Consider the following 21,231-nt stretch of genomic DNA (forward strand, 5'->3'; position numbering starts at 1 on the left):
GCTGGTGAGAATGTAAAATAAACAATATATGGATGCCACATATTATTCTGTTAACTTATCTATTTCCAAATTCCAAAGACTTGAATCAGACAAATACAAACATAGTAGTTTTTCATGTACTGAATTTAATTAAGTATATAGAACCCAAAACTAGCGAGGGTCTCCATGATGACACTGACGTAATGTATTTTGGATATGCTTAAACATTTTATAAACAGGTCAGGGACCATGCACTTTCTGTAATTAGCAATAACTATAAAAACTGTCAAAATTGTAAATAACCACAATTCTTCTTCTGGCTTTTTCCTGGTGAGGGGTCATCACAGTGGATCACCTGTCTGCGCATGATTGGCAGTGGAGTGTTATGGTGTTGAGTTGTCAGCCAGGTGCCCAACCTTCCACAGAAGGCACACACATGCATGCACTCATGCCTAGGGCCAATTTGGAGTGCCCAATCCACCTACAGCATGTCTTTGGGAGGAAACCAGAGCACCTGGAGGAAGCCCACACAACCACAAGGAGGACATGCAGACTCTGCACAGAAGCCACAGCCAAGGAATGAACCGGAAAACCTCTTGCTGTGAGGTGGCAATGCTAACTGCTGCACTACCATGGCCACCCGGTAAATTACCACAATAAAAATTTAAAATATTGAAATATTTATATCATGCATCTTAACAATATAGTCTGAGCTGTGTGTGTTTGTGTGTGTGTGTGTGTGTGTGTGTGTGTGTGTGTGTGTGTGTGTGTGTGTGTGTGAAATGGCCTAGTTAACTATAACTGGTGGCTAGAGAGTAACTTAGGCTCAAACCCTAAACTTTGGTTGCAGGTAGCAAGAGCCCAAATTCCCTATTCACCACCACTTATGAAAAGTTTTCAAATTTTTGCTTCATATTTTTGTTCTGTTCTGTTCCTCATAAAATCTGTGGTTTGCTGGATTTTGAATTCACTAAATAATGACAAGCATTTGAATTACAGACTTCATATTCTTCAGAAAGTACATGGTAACACAAAACATTTTATTCTAGCAATTTTCTAAGTTTATAAGATCAGTATTTGAAATTTGTCCCTACTTTTGGGGCTGTATTCCCCCATTATTGGCTTTGTCCAGGGTTTTGTGCTCAGAGGTTGAGAGCTATGGCGAGAACTGAATTCACTGAATATGTCTGGGGGCTTATTCCCCCATTACTGGCTTTGTCCAGGTGTTTTGTGTTAAGAGGTTGAGAGCTATAGTGAGAACTGAACTCACTAAATGATAGCCATTTAAGTTTCAGTCTTCCTGTCTTTCAAGAAACAGCTGATTTGGAATAATGTTATGTTGCTCTGACTATAGTGCACAGGGTCCTGGGTTCAAGCCATGGCAGTGAAATGCATGGTGGTAGCACAGCATTTTATTCTAGCAACTATCGAAGGTTATATAAGCAATGTTTTAAATGTGTCCCTTTTTTGGGGGCTTTTGCCCCCCCTCCCACTATAAATTTTGGCTTTTTCCAGATTTCTTGTGCTCATGTGCTGGAAAGTTGAGAGATACAGTTGAGTGGCAAGTGAATTTTACAAGAAGCTAAGAGCTTCAGGGAAAAGAAGTTTAGTGCTGCTTATGCTGAGTCTACTTGCATTGTTAATAGCACAACAGCTTTCGATGCAGAAAGCTATGGGTTTTACTCCCACAGTATATAGATGCATGGCTGATACTGTACTGTGTTGTACTTTTAAAGGGAGTAGATGCTGCTGTCCTGAGAATGTCCTCTTTGGCGGAGATACATAGTAACTATGAACCTGTTATCAGTTTGCCATCCTTTCCCTATTGCAATATTACTAGCTTATAATTTTTTTTATGTAACATGGGCAATTTATTCCTCAAGGGCAACAGGCACTTTATTTGTAGATGAAACAATGAAATATAAAGTTGTTTGCTAGCAGCAACCTCTTCATTAGTAACAGATCTCTTTGATGTGGAATTATTTTGAAGACTTTTACTTCTGCAGAGATTGTGCAAATTTACTGATACTGGTGGTTGTAGAAGTTTGTGTAGACATTTATGATGGAAATGTTCTGAATTGGGCAGTTTTGTCATTATTGGTGTATACATTTGTTGGAGATTTGCAGTCAACTTTGCAGGCTTTATCAGTAAACTAAACAGAATGCCAGTCTATCATGTGTGGTTCATAACCTGTCCAGTAATCCTTAAAGCAATTTATCTTGAACTTGTTTGCTGTTCATTTTTTACTTTGATTATGTCTTCCCCATGAAATAAGTAGATAGTTGTTGTCAGACAGCAGATCTTTTTTGAATAAGAAACATTTTACAAGTGGGGATATCGCAGAGATTGCTACTTTCAGCATGTTACTTGGTGCTTTTTATAAAGCTGAATATAAATTATAATTAGAACTGCAGTGCAAGGAGAAGTGGTTGGAGTTGAGTGCTCCTTGTTTTTTTATAATTGATTTTGACTGTCATTCCAGTAATGTATTTAAAAAGCAATTTATTTTTTTCATGGCTCGCAACTTTTTTGTTTCCATCTAGATATTAAGTAAACTGTTGTGTAACGAATGCATTGAAATTTTTTTTCTTCTACACTTCATTTTGTCATGATTGGACTCTCATAAAGATGATTTTGCACCGATGGCAGCGTATTTAATTAAAGTCCCAGTTTTTATGGTTTTGAACATAGCTCCACCCCTTTCTAGTTGGCCACACCCCTCCCCATTGGTCCCACCCATTCAACCATTCAATCCTGCAGCCCCCCTTTGATTTGAAGTCACCAGCCACCACTGCTAATCTGGTGTGGCAGTACTAATGTAGCACAATGTACAGCTATTTGCTGAAATCAGTGCAAAACTAGAATTGCAATGGCTTATATTTTTGTGTGTGTGTCAAAGTAAATGTTATGTCATTTAGCCTACACAAGTGCAGTCTAAACAAAACTGCATGCATTAGGCTCAAATTGAGATGTAACCAAGCATTAGTAGACAAGCCTATGAAAATGAGAATAAGGATAGTGAATCCCAAATTTCCCTGCTATGTGAACCATGTCCGTAGAGTGTAAGAGTAGGATTAAGGGAATAACAGAGTAGAAGATAGGTGACATCATGAAGGGGTATGTATCAAAAAGACTATAATCTTATTGGAGCAGAGTGGCATGTGGTAGCTGTGAGTTACTCAGGACTGGAAGAGGCATGTCCACAGTTGTCCAAACTGAACCCAGAAACTGAAGGTGGACACTGTGGCTATCACTGAAGTTTCTTGCAAAGCTGTTTACACTGTGTGCACGTGTGTGCACACCTGTAAACCCGTCTAAGCCTGTGTGCACATGTGTGCACCTGTGTAAGCCTGTGTAAGGCCGTCTAAGCCTGTATGCACGAATGTGCACCCGCCTAAGCCCGTGTAGCCCTGTGTAAGCCTGTGTGTGCACGTGTGCGCGTGTTTGCCCTTGTTTGTGTGGTGCTGCCCCCTGTGGAAACAAAAATGGGAAAAGGAATGAAGGGAAGTAGTAGGAAGTTAACCAAGGAGAACTAGCAGAGCTGCCAGGTGAAATCAATCAGAATCAACTAACTACACAGGCAGTACACTAGCCAAGCCCAGTCCAGAACTTAAAACTCTGCAAACAACATCCCCCATGTTTTTCTCAGAAACACTGCAACACTGCAGTCTACAAAGAGAAGCGAAAACTTAAAAAGCCTAACTGAGACAGAAAAATGTTAGGGGCTGCCATTGCTATTATAAGACAACATGTGCAAGATGCTGAGGGTGGTGCCATTGCAAATGCTGCTGAGCAACCCACAGTGAGGAGACAGAGAAGAGTGTACAGACCCAGGGTAACCTACCAGGGGCTACATGAGCTGGAGATAGTGGAGCTCTATAGAGTGGACAGAGAGCTCCTGCAGCAAATTGTTGAGCTGTGCAGGCCACATCTCACACACAGAACCAACAGAGGGGAACCCATCCCAGTGGAAACCAAGGTATGTGTTGGCCTAAGAATACTAGCAACAGGTACCTTCCAGAGACCAACTGGTGATATGATGGGGATTTCTCAGGCATCAGCATCCAGGGTACTGCACCAGTTCCTGAATGCCATGTCAGCACATGTCGGTGATCATGTATATTTCCCCAATTCCCGTGAGGTATTGGCCAGCAACATGCGCCTTTTCCATCAAATAGCGGAATACCCTAAGGAAGTGGGTGCAATTGACTGCACACACATACACATCAAAGCACAAGCAGGAGAGCAGGGTAGGGCCTACATCAACTGCAAGGGCTTCCACTCCATCAACTGCCAGGTCGTGTATGATGCCCAGAGTATAATACGGAATGTGTGGGCTGGCTGCACTGGAAGCTACCATGATTCCCATATCTGGCATCTGTCGCAGCTGTACCAGACATTTGCCAATGGGGACATCCCTGACGGTCACCTAGTGGGGGATGCTGGATATGCACTGGAGCCATGGCTGATGACAACCATCAGAAATGCACACACACCTGAACAAGAACTCCATAATGAGGCACATGCACAAACATGAAATGTAATTGAGCATGTGTTTGGGATGCTCAAGTCATGGTTCCATTGACTGGACACATCTGGTAGAGCCTTGCAGTACTCACCAACTACATGTACCCAAATTGTCATGGTATGTGCCATGCTACACAATATGATCCTGTGAAAACAGCTGCAGCAGGAACAGCATGGGGCAGGGCCAAACAGCCCCCCAGCATTGCCAAGGACTGCACAGGCACAGCATGACTCGGAGGAGGGGTGTGTGTGTGTGTGTGTGTGTGTGTGTGTGTGTGTGTGTGTGTGTGTGTGTGTGTGGTCTCCTTGGGAAGGAGCAACCATTTAGGAGAGAAGTAAAACACCTTAAAGGTGTTAAACCAATCTTTGTCAAGTCTGATGATGTCACCATCCTACAAATATACCTGTGGAAAAGAGAATCCCCAGTAATGTGTATAGCATGTCGTGTTAATGCATACTCCTCTAGTATCATGAAGTAGTTAGGTAGGGGATTGAATCCTGCACTTGGTGAGTGTGTGTGCTCTATGTGAGTGACAATGTTGGTCATTGTGTTGGGGGTTTTGCTTTTACCACCATATGACATATCAGTAGGCATAGCAGATGTGAGGTAGCGCTGAGGCAAATAGATATATGTACATGTTACCTCAATCACTGCATGTATGTGAACTCTGCTTTGTCCAAGTACACAGTTGTCATCTTTGCCAAACTGTGCTGCTGCTTCACAGACCTTAGGTCACATCTGTATGCTTGTGAAAAGGCCAGCCGCTGCAGTGATGCCTGGCCTAGGTCATCCATGTCACACACACTCATTACGGTTTCTATTGAATTGTATGAGTGAGGGTTTATGGCCAAGGCATATGTCTGACCTGTTCAAATGCAGTAGAGTCTGTCAATGATGACTATGCATTATAGGTGTACAACAACCTGTGTGGACATGCATGCAGACCCCTTCTTGCTTATGTGATCCACCGAGGGATTTCAAAATACCTTAGGAAATGTGATTATCAAAGGTGAGATGACATAACACTGGGTTGCATGTACACATCGGTACCAGTTCATCATGTTGGTGGCTACTACCTATGTGGTACGTTGGGGATACTATGTTCTGTAAAGGTGGATGATTACACCTAGTTTCCCCTATAGCTTTACAGCATGGGTTCGACAACAGGTATCTGTCTGTATGATACCCTTGTGGAGGATGCGTGTGTCACCTGGAGAATGCAGTATAGGCCACAGTATGCATTAGCACACGTGGACAGACATATTCCTACTGTGATTGTTTGTACCTAAGAGAGCCGTATGCTAAACAGGAGTGGTCCCAATAATGGGTGCAGCTGAATACCACTGGTTACTGGCATAGTATAGTACCTAAAGGATCCAAATTTTTCTGTGTGTCCGACATCTATGTGTCAGTTGTCAAACACATCATCTAATGATTGGTTATGGTCAGGCTGTTGAAGTCATGTATACTACCAGAATGCAAAACAATGACAGATAGTAGCAGTATCACCCACAGCACAGTGTCAAACCATGTAATACACACGTGTAGTCTGGTTCCAAAATGTGTGTAGTGCAAAGCATATTGGCCAACAATAGAAACTATAAAGTGTTACTGTGTAATACAGAGCATGTCACCCTGCCCATGTGTCCACTATGCATGTACATGCAGTCAGTGCACCTCCTCCATTACCACAACTGTACACCTGCAAATATGTGCTATCCACATGCCAAACATACTGTCCACTCACTAACACATGCTGCCAATACTGCACACATCAGCCAAGTGGCATGTGGGCGGACAATATACAATTGGAACTAACACTGGTGTTAACCACACTACAATGACAATCATAGCTTTAATGCATCATACCTGCTCAGATACACCTTCAAGCATATCATTACACTCTACTGCTGACTACATGCTGACATTGCTATACTGCTATAATGACACCCTGTGCATCAGCACCATGGTAACCTGTTCCTGCATCGATGTTACAGATGACAGGAGGTGGCACAGGTTTCATCATATGCACAGGGTGTGTTGCTGGTCTGCCAGAGGCCTACAGTGAGCCATCCAATCGACATGTGTGTGTGTGTGTGTGTGTGTGTGTGTGTGTGTGTGTGTGTGTGTGTGTGTGTGTGTGTGTGTGTGTGTGTGTGTGTGTGTGTGTGTGTGTGTGTGTGTGTGTGTGTGTGTGTGTGTGGGGCAAGAATAATGGTATGGGCCAATGTTGATGTAATGAGTGTGGGTATCTGTTAGCCCTAGGTGTCTGGATTATGTGTGTGTGTGTGTCTGCATGCACACAGTTTCACCATGCGGCTGCCACATACGGGTACTTGTGGGACAGCCACAGACTGTACCTGTGAGGCTTTACAGATCACCGTCTCTGGCCATGGATACGGTGCCTGTGCCTGGCAGGGGTGCTACTGACACTGTCAGGTACCAAGCCAGACTGGGCACTATCCCCAGAGATATATGGATGTACACTGGACCCAGGTCACTGATGGGACTGTCCAGAGCCACGTGCACATGGTCTTCTAGGGAATTCTATGGACAGCCCACCCCCAACATTGCTGGAGCTGGTACTGGCACTACGGGAGTGACTGTTGCTCGAGGGACGTCTGTGGCGACTGCCAGCTGCTGATGTTGCTGGCATACATCCACGTCGATGACTCAACCGTCCTGCACTGTCCTGACACATAGACATGACATTGCGGAGGACATCTAGTGTCTCTCCCCAATGTCTATCGATGACCTCAGTATAATTGCGTATGGCACCAGCTAGGTCATGGATACTGTCTATTACGATGGTCTTATGTGCCCTCAGTCCCTGTCTGGTGCACCGTTCCATACGTGCCTGTGCCTCGATGACAGCCTGAAACATGCATGAGGTACTTAGACCTGTGGCACATCTACCAGTGGCATGATGGGCAGCAGTGCTCTGACGAGAACCCCTGGACATCTGCCTATGTGGCACCCTTCCAGACATCTGGGTATGGTTGCTGTGTCGGGATGCATGTGCCATGGATAGCACACAGCCCTGGCCAATGCCGGCTGTATGCTGTCCCTCTGCTAAGGGCATTGGTGACAGATGTAATGGCAGTATGACTGTGTGCATGGATGGGGTGGACACTTGTGTAGTGTCGATTGGTGGCCCAATGATAGACCCTGGCAAACATGCCTGTGCCTCAACACACCTATCATCATTGTCACTATCATGCTCAGTGACATCAGTTTCCCTGCTGCTTTGAACCAGCCCAGTATCAGCACATGTGAGAGGGAGAAAGGAAACACACTTTATGACCTGTACATGATGTCAGTACACATGAACACATGCACACATGCACACATGAACACATGAACACTTGCACACATGAACACATGAACACATGCACACATGCACACATGCACACATGCACACTCCTCACTAGTACAGACACACACACACACACACACACACACACACACACACACACACACACACACACACACACACATACACACCACCAGCAATCACGAACATGCTCAATAGCGTGTGATGTTGGGGTACAGTATCACAAGCCAAACATTTATAGCAAACGTGACAGCATGCAGGACGTGTGTTGCTCAGCAGCATGCAGTGTGAATGTAGACAGCCATTGCTAATAACAGTATACATGGCTTTGATGCATGTGTGTTTTGTTCAGTGAATGGCCTCACCCTGGAACGCAATGTGTACATGGACACAACATTGCTGTGCAGGTATTAAAAGCCCTGCAATGTCCTGTGCACCATCAGTCACAGGTATACATACCATGGCTGGATGTGTATCAGTGTATCACATAGATATCCATTACTGATTAGAGCATCTGTGTCTTTAGCAGATGATTGTGGACACAGGTGCAGCACATGCATGCTATGTATGCACACAGGATGAGTGGTGCATGTATACCTGATGGAATACCATTGCTCAACATAGCCATTTTACAGTGGTTATGGTGAGTGTAGGACATATTGTGTACATGCCACTGCCAGCCATGACATGGCATGCTACCACACAACTGCAACATGAATCATCACACATACACAATGTGTGTCATGTGACCTATAATCCCCATAGCATTACAAGATATATGTGTGTCACTTTCTACAAATGGGGATTGCTATGCATATTGCATATAGGTGCATATGTCTGCACACACACAACATTGAGGTGCATAGCAATTCATGATATGTGTATTATTATGGCCACTGTAACTGGATGGGGTGCAGTACCATGAGCCATCATCATGCAGCATCATGTGGTCACTCAAGGCTACCAATGTGTGCCAGACTGGCACATAGCATGCTGTACCTGAACTGCAGTACCATGGCTACATTCACCATTTCATGGCCAGTTGTTACATGGGTTTGTGGGGTGCCCAATAGGGGGCATTGCCTAACATGAATGTGTTATGTGTTGAAGAGTGTTGCACAGCCACATGTGAGGCATCTACCCCTCAGGTATATTAAGTGTGCTGTGTGGATGAGGTTTGGGATACTGTAGTGTGACTTTACAGTGGGTGTCTGAATATGCCATGTGTAGCATGTTAACGTGTACTGCATATGACAAAGGTGTGTAAGTTGTGTGCATGTGTATCGACTCTGCCTAGCCGATGTCCACTACAGTGTTGCCACAATTGTGTGGGATGCTCTGTGTATTGTATGTGTTTTAGGCAGCTACCCACATTACTAGGATGTGCATAGTCTCACAGCAAACATGCACAGCATGCATTATGCGTAGGTGTGTTACGAGTGCATAGCCTACACCTCTCCTATGACATGCACATTTAATTAGCAATATTAAAGGTATATCACACTCACCAACATGGCTCTGCTGCCTTGCTGTCAAACCAGAGGGACCTACAAGGATATCAGACACTTTGTCAGTGGCAACAACTGTGGCATTGCTACTGTGTGTTTGCAATCTTACAGTAGTAATAAAAGAAAACCAACGGCCAACCTCCACTCGAAACCAATACCAAGTAAAAAGGAAGAAAGCCAACCGGATCAGGAGACTACTGTATACAAATCAGTCCAACAGCTGTGCATATAACCACCAACAATGAACGCTTTATTAAACTGCGTTTTCGTCCAACAAATGACTTCATCAGATACAAGTTACTTAACCACAAATCCGTTTTTATACATAGTGATTAAAAGCCTACCCAATCATATCAAGCTTTTATTTTCAAAATAAACAAGTGAATTGCACCCTTCCATTACGTCTTTCTGTTTTGCCATTCTTTCATAAAATAATTAAAAAAATGTTAAAATGCAAATGTTTAAATAACCTTAGTAAAAATATCGCTAAAATGTTTTAAAACTCATTAATCTTGCTTTTACACTTGTTTTTGTTTTATTGTATTAGGATGGAAATCATGAGCAATTAGATATATAATAGTGTTTAAAATTCCTTTAAATTCCACATTTAAAAGTGTGTGGTGCCATCTACTGGTCTTTTTTATTATGGCAAGTGTGTTTATTTTATATCTTTGCTGCTTTTAACTTTAACAGTGGTAAAATGGAAATATATTCATTTAAACCAGGGGTTTTATTTGCCTCCAGGTTTAGTTGCCACCATAATTCTTTGTAGGCAATGTTTTCTTCCCAAGGACCACCTCTCATGTCCACTTTCACTTGGTCTAAAATGAAGAATCTAAATTCATATTCTTTACATAATTGTGAATGTCTAAATAGTGCATTGATTTCTTTCCTTTTCTTAATATCGTAGGTATGTTCGTAAATCCTCTTTTTCAAGGATCTTTCAGTCTTACCTACGTAGTAAGATGCACATTTATTACAAATTACTAGGTAAACCAAGCCCCTAGACTCACAGTTAAAATAACCTTTGCTGTGTAACCATAAATCCCTGCTATCTAGGTAAATTTTCTCCTGATTTATTATAAACTCACATTGTCTACATTTTCCACATTTGTAAGTACCTACCTTGTTTGAATTGGCCCTATCCCCCAATTTTTTGTTTCTATTGTTCCCTGTTTCTAAAATATTTTTTATGTTAGTGGAATTTTTGTACACTATCTTTGGATTCAAATCTGAAAGGCCTTCTATATCTGAGAGAGTTTTAAACTTCTCCCATTCTTTTTGAAACACTTCGTTTACCTTTCTGTTTAGGGCATTGTATTCTAGAACTAATGCCTGATGATAGTTTTCATTCTTAGATGACCCATTATTGTTGTCGTTCAATATTTCCTCCTTTACCCCTTTTATTGGTTTGAATCTTCCCCTTCTTGCTTCCATAACTTCGCTTCTAAATTGTTTAATGAACTGCTTTGGGTATCCTCTATCATGGAACATCCCTTCTAATGTATCACATTCTTTGGTGAAGTCCTCGTCAGTACTTGTCATCCTAGATCCCCTGACGAATTGTCCTTTCACCAAATTTTTCTTGCAATGAATGGGATGTCCGCTGTCAAAATGAAGAAATGAATTGACATAAGTGTCCTTCCTATACACTTTGGTCTCCAAAGTATCATTCCCTTTGACAATTTCTACATCCAAATATGCAATACTTGTGTTGGATGTTGTGTGTGTGAATTTAAGGAAACTGGTAGTTTCCTCAATATATTCCATAAACTCATTTAGTTTGTCCTGGCCTCTGGTCCAAAAAATTATTATGTCATCAAGGAATCTTTTGTACAACTTAAAATATTTGGAATAGTCTGACCGAAAAATAAATCTCTCCTCCCAATTGGCAAGAACTAAATTGGCAAAGGTAGGTGCACAGGCTGCCCCCATTGCTACACCTTGGATTTGTTGAAAAATTTCCCCTTGGTGTAATAAGAAATTATTTCTTAATACTGAGTCCATCAGACCTATGCACGCTACCTTGTCTTCAAATGCCAATTTATTGTCGTTGAATACTTCTTCCTCAAACATTCTGATGCCTTCCTCATATGGTATAGGCCCATATAAATCCACTATATCTATAGTTACGAATAATATATCCTTGTCAAACAATTCCGGACCTAATTCCCTTAATAAATCCCAGGAATCTCTCAGGATGGCCTTTTTGTTTTTCCATATGTGTTTTGTCTTTGTGTCCACAAATCTGGCCAAGGGTGTGGTTTTAGACCCTTCTGCTGCCACTATGGGTCTAAATGGGGGGTCAGAAATGTTTTTATGTATTTTCGGTATACCGAAAATAACTGGTATCTTTGGCTTGCTTGTTTTTAGGAAGAAAAGCATTTTTTCATTAATGACTGTTTCAATAACCATATCTTGTAACATCATATGTATCTTAAGACAAGCAAGCCAAAGATACCAGTTATTTTCGGTATACCGAAAATACATAAAAACATTTCTGACCCCCCATTTAGACCCATAGTGGCAGCAGAAGGGTTTAAAACCACACCCTTGGCCAGATTTGTGGACACAAAGACAAAACACATATGGAAAAACAAAAAGGCCATCCTGAGAGATTCCTGGGATTTATTAAGGGAATTAGGTCCGGAATTGTTTGACAAGGATATATTATTCGTAACTATAGATATAGTGGATTTATATGGGCCTATACCATATGAGGAAGGCATCAGAATGTTTGAGGAAGAAGTATTCAACGACAATAAATTGGCATTTGAAGACAAGGTAGCGTGCATAGGTCTGATGGACTCAGTATTAAGAAATAATTTCTTATTACACCAAGGGAATTTTTTCAACAAATCCAAGGTGTAGCAATGGGGCAGCCTGTGCACCTACCTTGCCAATTTAGTTCTTGCCAATTGGGAGGAGAGATTTTTTTCGGTCAGACTATTCCAAATATTTTAAGTTGTACAAAAGATTCCTTGATGACATAATAATTTTTGGACCAGAGGCCAGGACAAACTAAATGAGTTTATGGAATATATTGAGGAAACTACCAGTTTCCTTAATTCACACACACAACATCCAACACAAGTATTGCATATTTGGATGTAGAAATTGTCAAAGGGAATGATACTTTGGAGACCAAAGTGTATAGGAAGGACACTTATGTCAATTCATTTCTTCATTTTGACAGCGGACATCCCATTCATTGAAGAAAAATTTGGTGAAAGGACAATTAGGGATCTAGGATGACAAGTACTGACGAGGACTTCACCAAAGAATGTGATACATTAGAAGGGATGTTCCGTGATAGAGGATACCCAAAGCAGTTCATTAAACAATTTAGAAGCGAAGTTATGGAAGCAAGAAGGGGAAGATTCAAACCAATAAAAGGGGTAAAGGAGGAAATATTGAACGACAACAATAATGGGTCATCGAAGAATGAAAACTATCATCAGGCATTAGTTCTAGAATACAATGCCCTAAACAGAAAGGTAAACGAAGTGTTTCAAAAAGAATGGGAGAAGTTTAAAACTCCCTCAGATATAGAAGGCCTTTCAGATTTGAATCCAAAGATAGAGTACAAAAATTCCACTAACATAAAAAATATTTTAGAAACAGGGAACAATAGAAACAAAAAATTGGGGAGGGATAACAATTCAAACAAGGTAGGTACTTACAAATGTGGAAAATGTAGACAATGTGAGTTTATAATAAATCAGGAGAAAATCTACCTAGATAGCAGGGATTTATGGTTACACAGCAAAGGTTATTTTAACTGTGAGTCTAGGGGCTTGGTTTACCTAGTAATTTGTAATAAATGTACATCTTACTACGTAGGTAAGACTGAAAGATCCTTGAAAAAGAGGATTTACGAACATACCTACGATATTAAGAAAAGGAAAGAAACCAATGCACTATTTAGACATTCACAGTTATGTAAAGAATATGAATTTAGATTCTTCGTTTTAGACCAAGTGAAAGTGGACATGAGAGGTGGTCCTTGGGAAGAAAACATTGCCTACAAAGAATTATGGTGGCAACTAAACCTGGAGGCAAATAAAACCCCTGGTTTAAATGAATATATTTCCATTTTACCACTGTTAAAGTTAAAAGCAGCAAAGATATAAAATAAACACACTTGCCATCTAGATGGCACCACACACTTTTAAATGTGGAATTTAAAGGAATTTTAAACACTATTATATATCTAATTGCTCATGATTTCCATCCTAATACAATAAAACAAAAACAAGTGTAAAAGCAAGATTAATGAGTTTTAAAACATTTTAGCGATATTTTTACTAAGGTTATTTAAACATTTGCATTTTAACATTTTTTTAATTATTTTATGAAAGAATGGCAAAACAGAAAGACGGAATGGAAGGGTGCAATTCACTTGTTTATTTTGAAAATAAAAGCTTGATATAATTGGGTAGGCTTTTAATCACTATGTATAAAAACGGATTTGTGGTTAAGTAATTTGTATCTGATGAAGTCATTTGCTGGACGAAAACGCAGTTTAATAAAGCGTTCATTGTTGGTGGTTATATGCACAGCTGTTGGACTGATTTGTATACAGTAGTCTCCTGATCCGGTTGGCTTTCTTCCTTTTCAATCTTACAGTAGTACAACGGTGGACAGTCACAGGCCTACAGATTATATTCCTAATTATTAGTATTGCACAACACTAGGCACCACATCGTCTAACTACACAGTACACATCGTACATAAGCATGCTATACCAATAGAGGTAACAGTATTCTACAGCTATGCCATGTTACCTGCATGCTCCATGACAACTTGCTGGGTGGCTTTGGCCTCCATGATGAAACATGTTTATTGCTGTGGTTATTGCTGGGCATGAGCCACCTGGCACAGGAGCAGCTACTCCACTCTGGTGAGGGGGAGATGGATGGCTATCCCACCACCTGTGGCAAGCTGTTTTCTGTGGATATCAGATGCACACTGACAGACATGTCTAATTAAATCACTGCAGTGATGACGTACCTGCTCATATGTCTGGTTATGCATGCCTATGTGATTTACCCTACGGACAACATCTTGCCACATCGCAGCCCGCTCATGCTGGTCCTGGCTGGTTCTGGAGAACAGCAGTGTATAGTGCTGCACCAGGCTCGCTGTGATGGCTTCCTCCTCGGATGTGCTATATGCCGGGTTACGATGGTGGGACATTACCCTGGAAGACAAATAAACAATATGTGTGAGCAATTCATGTGGTACACGTGACATTCTAAAGTACAGATATAAATTAACTGCTATATATAGCAACCTATTGGCTGTCAGAAGATGCACACTTTCAATACCACATATCAGTTCTCAACACACAGACGCCTCACAGTGCCTGGCACACTCTATATCTCAAACCATGTTTTGCAAAGCAACAAAGTTATAACAGTATGTAAGACTATACAACAGTACATAGCACACTGTAGGTGACACAATGCACCACCTAGCCACAGGAGGTATATATCATGCTAATGCATCATGAAATATGTAATCCATTGCAATGAATGTAAAGTCCACTGACGGTATTACCAGTATACCACACTAGTAGTTGATGGCGGACCCCTGCCTAACATATGCGCACATTCGTTAATATAGGTGGCATACCGCTGTACTAGATTATACATGTTGCTAGATACGCAGTTATATCCTGTAACACACATATGACCGAGGCCATGGTACAGGCATACCCACACACACAGCAGACATACATAACAGACACAAAGGTATGGCAACCCAGGTGACCTTTACCTGTGTACCTTACAGGACTGTGTGTCAGTAGTTACCAGACCTTATGCCTGAGGTATGTAATCTGTGAGGTCTACAGGGAACACACATAACAGTGGTTCCAATAAATGTGCACGTACACCATACTGTGCTGTTTAGGCATACAGCTTCAGGTAGTACTACAGTTCATACAGGAGTTGGATTCACCAGCAGTAACGCACAATAAGCATACATGTACTGCTTTAGCATATAGTGGGACACCCCAGTCGACAACAAGGGACTACGTCAGACCGTATGGCATGCTGCTTTGTCTGCCTAACAATTGCATACACATCTTTTGCTGGGATCACAGCTAGGACACATAATACCATGACTGAAACAGTTTCCCACTAAGCTATCACACATATACCGAACTCTGACACATTCACCGACACATTCACCATCACACTCAGTCAACCTCACATATTGATTATTGCGACAAGTACATGTGGGTGTGTATCACTTCATAGGTAGGTAAGAGGCAATTGGCCCTAGGGCCTATAGAACTCTAGCCATAGGCTACCCTGGCCTCTGACACTTAGGTATTTAAATTTCACGTGGCCCAGTCAAGCTGAGACAATGAGGTGATTGCCTGGGTGTATTCACTATCTCCCATACAGTCTCCAGGATTATTTATGACAACTGGTAATTAGGAGTTTTGTTTGCTATGGATAGTTGGTTAGTTCCTGAGTATGGGATGTCTCTGAGATAGGGATCTACCCCTCCAGCATGTGCTGTTTATTGTGGTCAAAGGGTTTGGGTCATAACAGCTTGTGGCTTGTATAGATTGTGATCTGTTTACATGGATCATGTCCAACAGATCTGGGTTTGACATAGCTTAGTATGTCAGTCAGAGGTCACCTCTGGGTATGCAGTATGCAACACAGTGTAGTTGTGGGTCTGTGGGATGGTCTGCATAGGGCATCTGTTTGTCGCCGGTATCACTCTTTGTGAGGTATGTCTGTGTCCTTGACACTTGCTATAGATGTCTTGTGAGGTACATACCACATGGGGCATTGTACTCTATACTGGGTCTTATGTGTGTAGAGTAGAGGGTAACATTGACCTGTTTTTCCCTGGATGACACACCTTTTCTGATGATGTGTGCCACATAGTCGGATTACATAACTAGTGTGGCACTGTGACTATTGAAGGGGAGACTAATGTCCACCTGTGTCCCATGGTCTGTTATCACACCTTTGGTGTTGAGTAGACTACCACCTATGTGGTAGTTCATGTGTACTGAGTCTTTGCAAGGAGGTATGCCAATGCAGTGGCAACACTGAGCTTGAACCCATGGCTTTGTCACCAGGCATATGTTGCAATAATTATGACCCTGTCTCTCTCTCTCTCTCTCTCTCTCTATATATATATATATATATATATATATATATATATATATATATAGATATATATATATATATATATATATATATATGTATATAAATATATCTATATACACACATACATATGAACATCTATTGCTGTACATATAGATATACATATAGGCAAATACACAGTCCATCTGTCATGGTGGGTATATCAAGTATGGGAAGGTTTTGACGTATACAGTTATGTCATAACATTGCAGAGTGTTGTGCAGAATGCATTTAAGGTGTTCTCAGCCCATGTAGCTTTAGCAGGCCTCACTGGCTGCAACACTGCAAACCTGATGAATCATACCCACAGGGTGTAACCACCACATGTCATATACCATCACTGTATGCTGTCTGGTCTGCCACACACTACAACCTACATAGAAATATGCACATAACAACCTTCAACAACATATATATATATATATATATATATATATATATATATATATATATATATATATCTACTGTTCACAAACAGTTGCAGTATGTCCCTTGCTCTACGCACATGTACAGATGCTAATATATCTGACATAGATAGAGCTCTCCGTATGTGTGTGCCATACACACACAAGGACCACACTGTTGTAAGTACATGTACCTCACGGCTGACCTGTTGGGCCTTGCTGCAACATGAACAGGTGTCACATGTAAGCACACAGTAATATCAGAGGGTGTATACATAGCTGCTGATGCTGAATTAGTATACTAGCCTGGTACAGCTGTTGCCAATACTAAGCTACACATTAATATGACTATCATGCATTTGTTACTCTGTCACATCCATGTTTGCATAACCGTATGGGCTACTACCCCAAACAGACTTTGTACACACTACTGTACAGAACACAGATAACATGGATCAGATGTTTGACATTTAATGCTGGACTACATATGTCACCGTCACATCCCACTGCACACAGCAACACACTCATTTCCCCATGCCAGTGGTTATGCAGGTCATCTGTGCATCGATATGTACTGCTGCCACATATGGATGATTCCAACTATATAGAGTACTCAACTACTACATTCCAGTAAGTACATAGCTGTTACATACATTTCCTTTGTATGTGTTCGTATATCCTGGTAAACTTTTTTTCCCAATATAGGTGTTGGTTTCAATACCTCCTTTACTGTTCAGGAAGTTTCTTTTATAGATTTTTATTTCAGTATATATTGATTTTCAATATTTTTATTTTCAATATATTTAACTTTTCTAAATATTTTCTTTCAATATATATTTTTTTCAATATATTTCTTTTTCAATATATTTTTTCATATATATTTCTCTTTCAAATCTTTTTTCAATATATTTTATTTCAATGTTTTTTTCAATATAGTTTCTATTCAATACATTTTTTCAATATAATTTATTTTGTCAGTATACTAATTTATTTTCAATATTTTCCTTTTGTTATATTTCTTTACTTTACATCACCTTTTCTTTTTTTTTTTTTTTGCTCTCTCTCTCTCCCTCCGTACCTGCAATGGAATGATTGCATGTGTGGACAGCAAGTACAGACTGCTTTTATAGGTATCTGCACATGTGCATTTGATGGCCTCTGTACCAATTGGTGGCCACCATTTGGCAATTGCATGCAGCCTGCTGTGTGGTACTTGCAGTACTCACTGTTATAGCAACCCAGTGTTATAAATTGCTAGGTCATGCAGGCATAGCCCTTTCAGAATTCCAGAGTGTGGACCATGCTTGTTTGCTGTGGACACCGTTGTGTAAGTCAGAAGGTTGGTATACTTCTTCTAACTGTTGCTAAGGATGAAGCCAGTTATTTGTATGTTGTACTCAGACCTGAAAGTTGTCTCTTGCAGTCACAGTTGACAGTGTAGAATTGTACTCAACCATAGAAATGCTAACACAAGATACATGGGAGTATGGAGTTTCTTTACAACATTTACAATTAGCTGCAATACATATGTAGTTATTGAGATGTTTCCATTTGGCACATGAACTGTTTGGGACAGCTATACTGTGGATATTAATGTACTCACTTCTGCACTGTTTGTGCTTTTTATTTTGTTGACATTATCACAGGATGCTTATGAAACTGGACAATTCCAGTACTGAGTATGCCTACCTACATCCTTGCTGTACCTTGAACACACTGGTATTTTTTACATTTGTGTGGGGATTGTCCTGCTATGATACTGTGTGGGGGTTGTGAAGTGCTGCTGTAACAGTATTTACTGCTAGGATATCTGGTTCTGTTATCACAGTCATGTAATGCAATTCCACAACAACTGCTTGTATAGTTCCACAGAACAGGTTTTGTGTTATGGCATTCCTACCTTTCCTTTATATTCACACATTCTGATGCATGATATATATATTTCAGCAATATCTTGCTGTATATCTACTGTGGCCTAGTGGTACTTCATGCAGTCTAGTGTGTCCAGGGTTCGAGACTGACAGTGGTGTTTTATTTTGCTGCTGAGCAGAACAAGGCCCCTCATATGCAGGGTGACTAAGGCACTTTTAAGCAGTTGAAAGCGGGTTTGCGCAGGTTTGCTTGATGCTTAGCAATACTTAGCTAAGCACACAAATGCGCACACTCACTTAAACCCGCTTACTACTGCTTACAAGCACTTACTCCTGCTAACCCCTGTGCTCATTTCTTTGAAAGAAAAGAAAAGAAAATGGGGAGATAGGAAAGTGGTGAAAAGGGGGCACAAAGAGGGAAAGACACTAGGGAAAACAGATTGGGATGTGCAGGATGGGTGTAGGGAAGGTCCATAGCTACCCATTTCTTTAATAACAACAGCTGTGCATATACTGGTAATTTGGAGGGAATTTTGAAACCTTCCACCTCTGAGAGAGGGGTGAGGACAAAGAAGTATGTTGTACTGCCAATTGAATTTCAGTGTCTGTGTCCAGCGGACATTTGTGTAAAATGGGCAGCTATGTATGGGGCGTAATTTTTTTGTGGGAGCAGATTGCTCTTTTTTTTTTTCAGGTGAGAGTGGAATGTGAGGTGGGGGAAGTAGGTATGTTGTGGGAGGTAGGTTGGGGAGGTAAACAGGCAAGACAAACAAGATGCATACAGGGGCAGAATATGACACATGGGGTGGGTGAACACAATTGACGGGGAAGGATGTTTGGAAATCGCAAGCCCATGAGCCCACAGATGGTAACAGTGGAACTGAGATCCCCACCCATGGGCAGTCACCACTGCACCTTCACGGCCCGGAGGGTGGCTGTGCTGGGAGCTGCATAGGAGGGGCAGGCTCATCTGTGAGACGCACCACTCTTGCCTCGAGCTGGCGTAGGGGATCAGCGACTGAACACTGGATCTCCCTACGCACCACAGCCCGTACCCTTTGGAGGGTGACAGGTGGCTCTCCTCTGGCCATGCTTGCACGGGGGGAGATGAGCCCCATCCCCTGCAGTGCTTCCACCTGAAGGTGGCACAGAACCAATGAAGGAGGGGGTCCCGGGCTGGGCACTGGTGCCAGGTGCAATCGCCAGCTGAGGTGGGACAGGTGGGTCCGCTGGGACCGGCCTTCCCATACGTTCTGTGTTTAGGTGTATTTAATGACAACATAGCCAACAGCATACCAAATTAGTTGTAACAGCATGCAGTAATATTCCCATTAACCCAACACACCAGAGTTCCAACAGTTGAACAGCAAGCATAACACATGCATATATTGAACGACAGTGGACATTCCAGCAGCATGCAGGAATGATTGACGGCAACAGGCCACCAAGACTGTGGTGTTTGAACAGGGCACATGCATCAAAGTTATGCAGATATTTATAAACCAATAGGACATATGTCCCAACAAATGTTTTGAAATTACACATACCCATTGAGATGTGGAATTGCATTGTTTATGCACATACAGTAGGGTGTAAAAAGATACCTCCATTAACAGCTTATATGAACTTATAGTTTACACTACATTCCTATTGACTGCAGGTATATATCCACTACATGTATTATTACACTGGGCAATGTCCAGTACGTTGTGGGATGTGTTTTTCTAGTTAATTATGTACCTGACCTGTATCTAATATGCAAACTGTCCAGGATGCAGATGTTACTGCTACGTATTTATATATTTTATTTATATTCATATGTCTACATATCTGGATGTGTTCAGGTGACATTACCAGTTAAATTTTAACAGCCCCCTGCATTTTTTGCAGCATACTGACATTTCTTTTATTTGTAGAGAGTAAGCACTTTCACGCCTCACAGGGCGCTTCTTCAGACTTTAATAAAAATAGAGTAAAAATCTCCATTATATCTCTGCCTAACCCTTTCTTAAGCCAATGAAATATCTGAAGGTTAATTATTTTTTATATATTTTTATACATATATGTATATATTTCTACATATATTCTGCATACATACTCATTCATACATGTATATATATATATATATATATATATATATATATATATATATATATATATATACTTTTATACACTTATATGTTTACACATAACATCGAGGTATACATTGAGTTACACATGAGTATACAGATATGGATGTGTATATGTATGTATTTTTAACATTTTTATATTTATATGTTTATGTATTTGTATATTTCTATGTTTCAATTGAATTTTTATGTATGTCTGTTTGTATATATTTTATTATTATTTTTAGAGCCTTAGGGAAACTCACAGTAGACTGCTAGTTTTATTAGACAACTCTATCAGTCAACAACTGTTTTTATAAGGA

The sequence above is a fragment of the Protopterus annectens genome, chromosome 2.part0 (assembly GCF_019279795.1).
Source record: "Protopterus annectens isolate FY-2018-M chromosome 2.part0, PAN1.0, whole genome shotgun sequence".
In the NCBI taxonomy this organism is placed as follows: Eukaryota; Metazoa; Chordata; order Ceratodontiformes; family Protopteridae; genus Protopterus; species Protopterus annectens.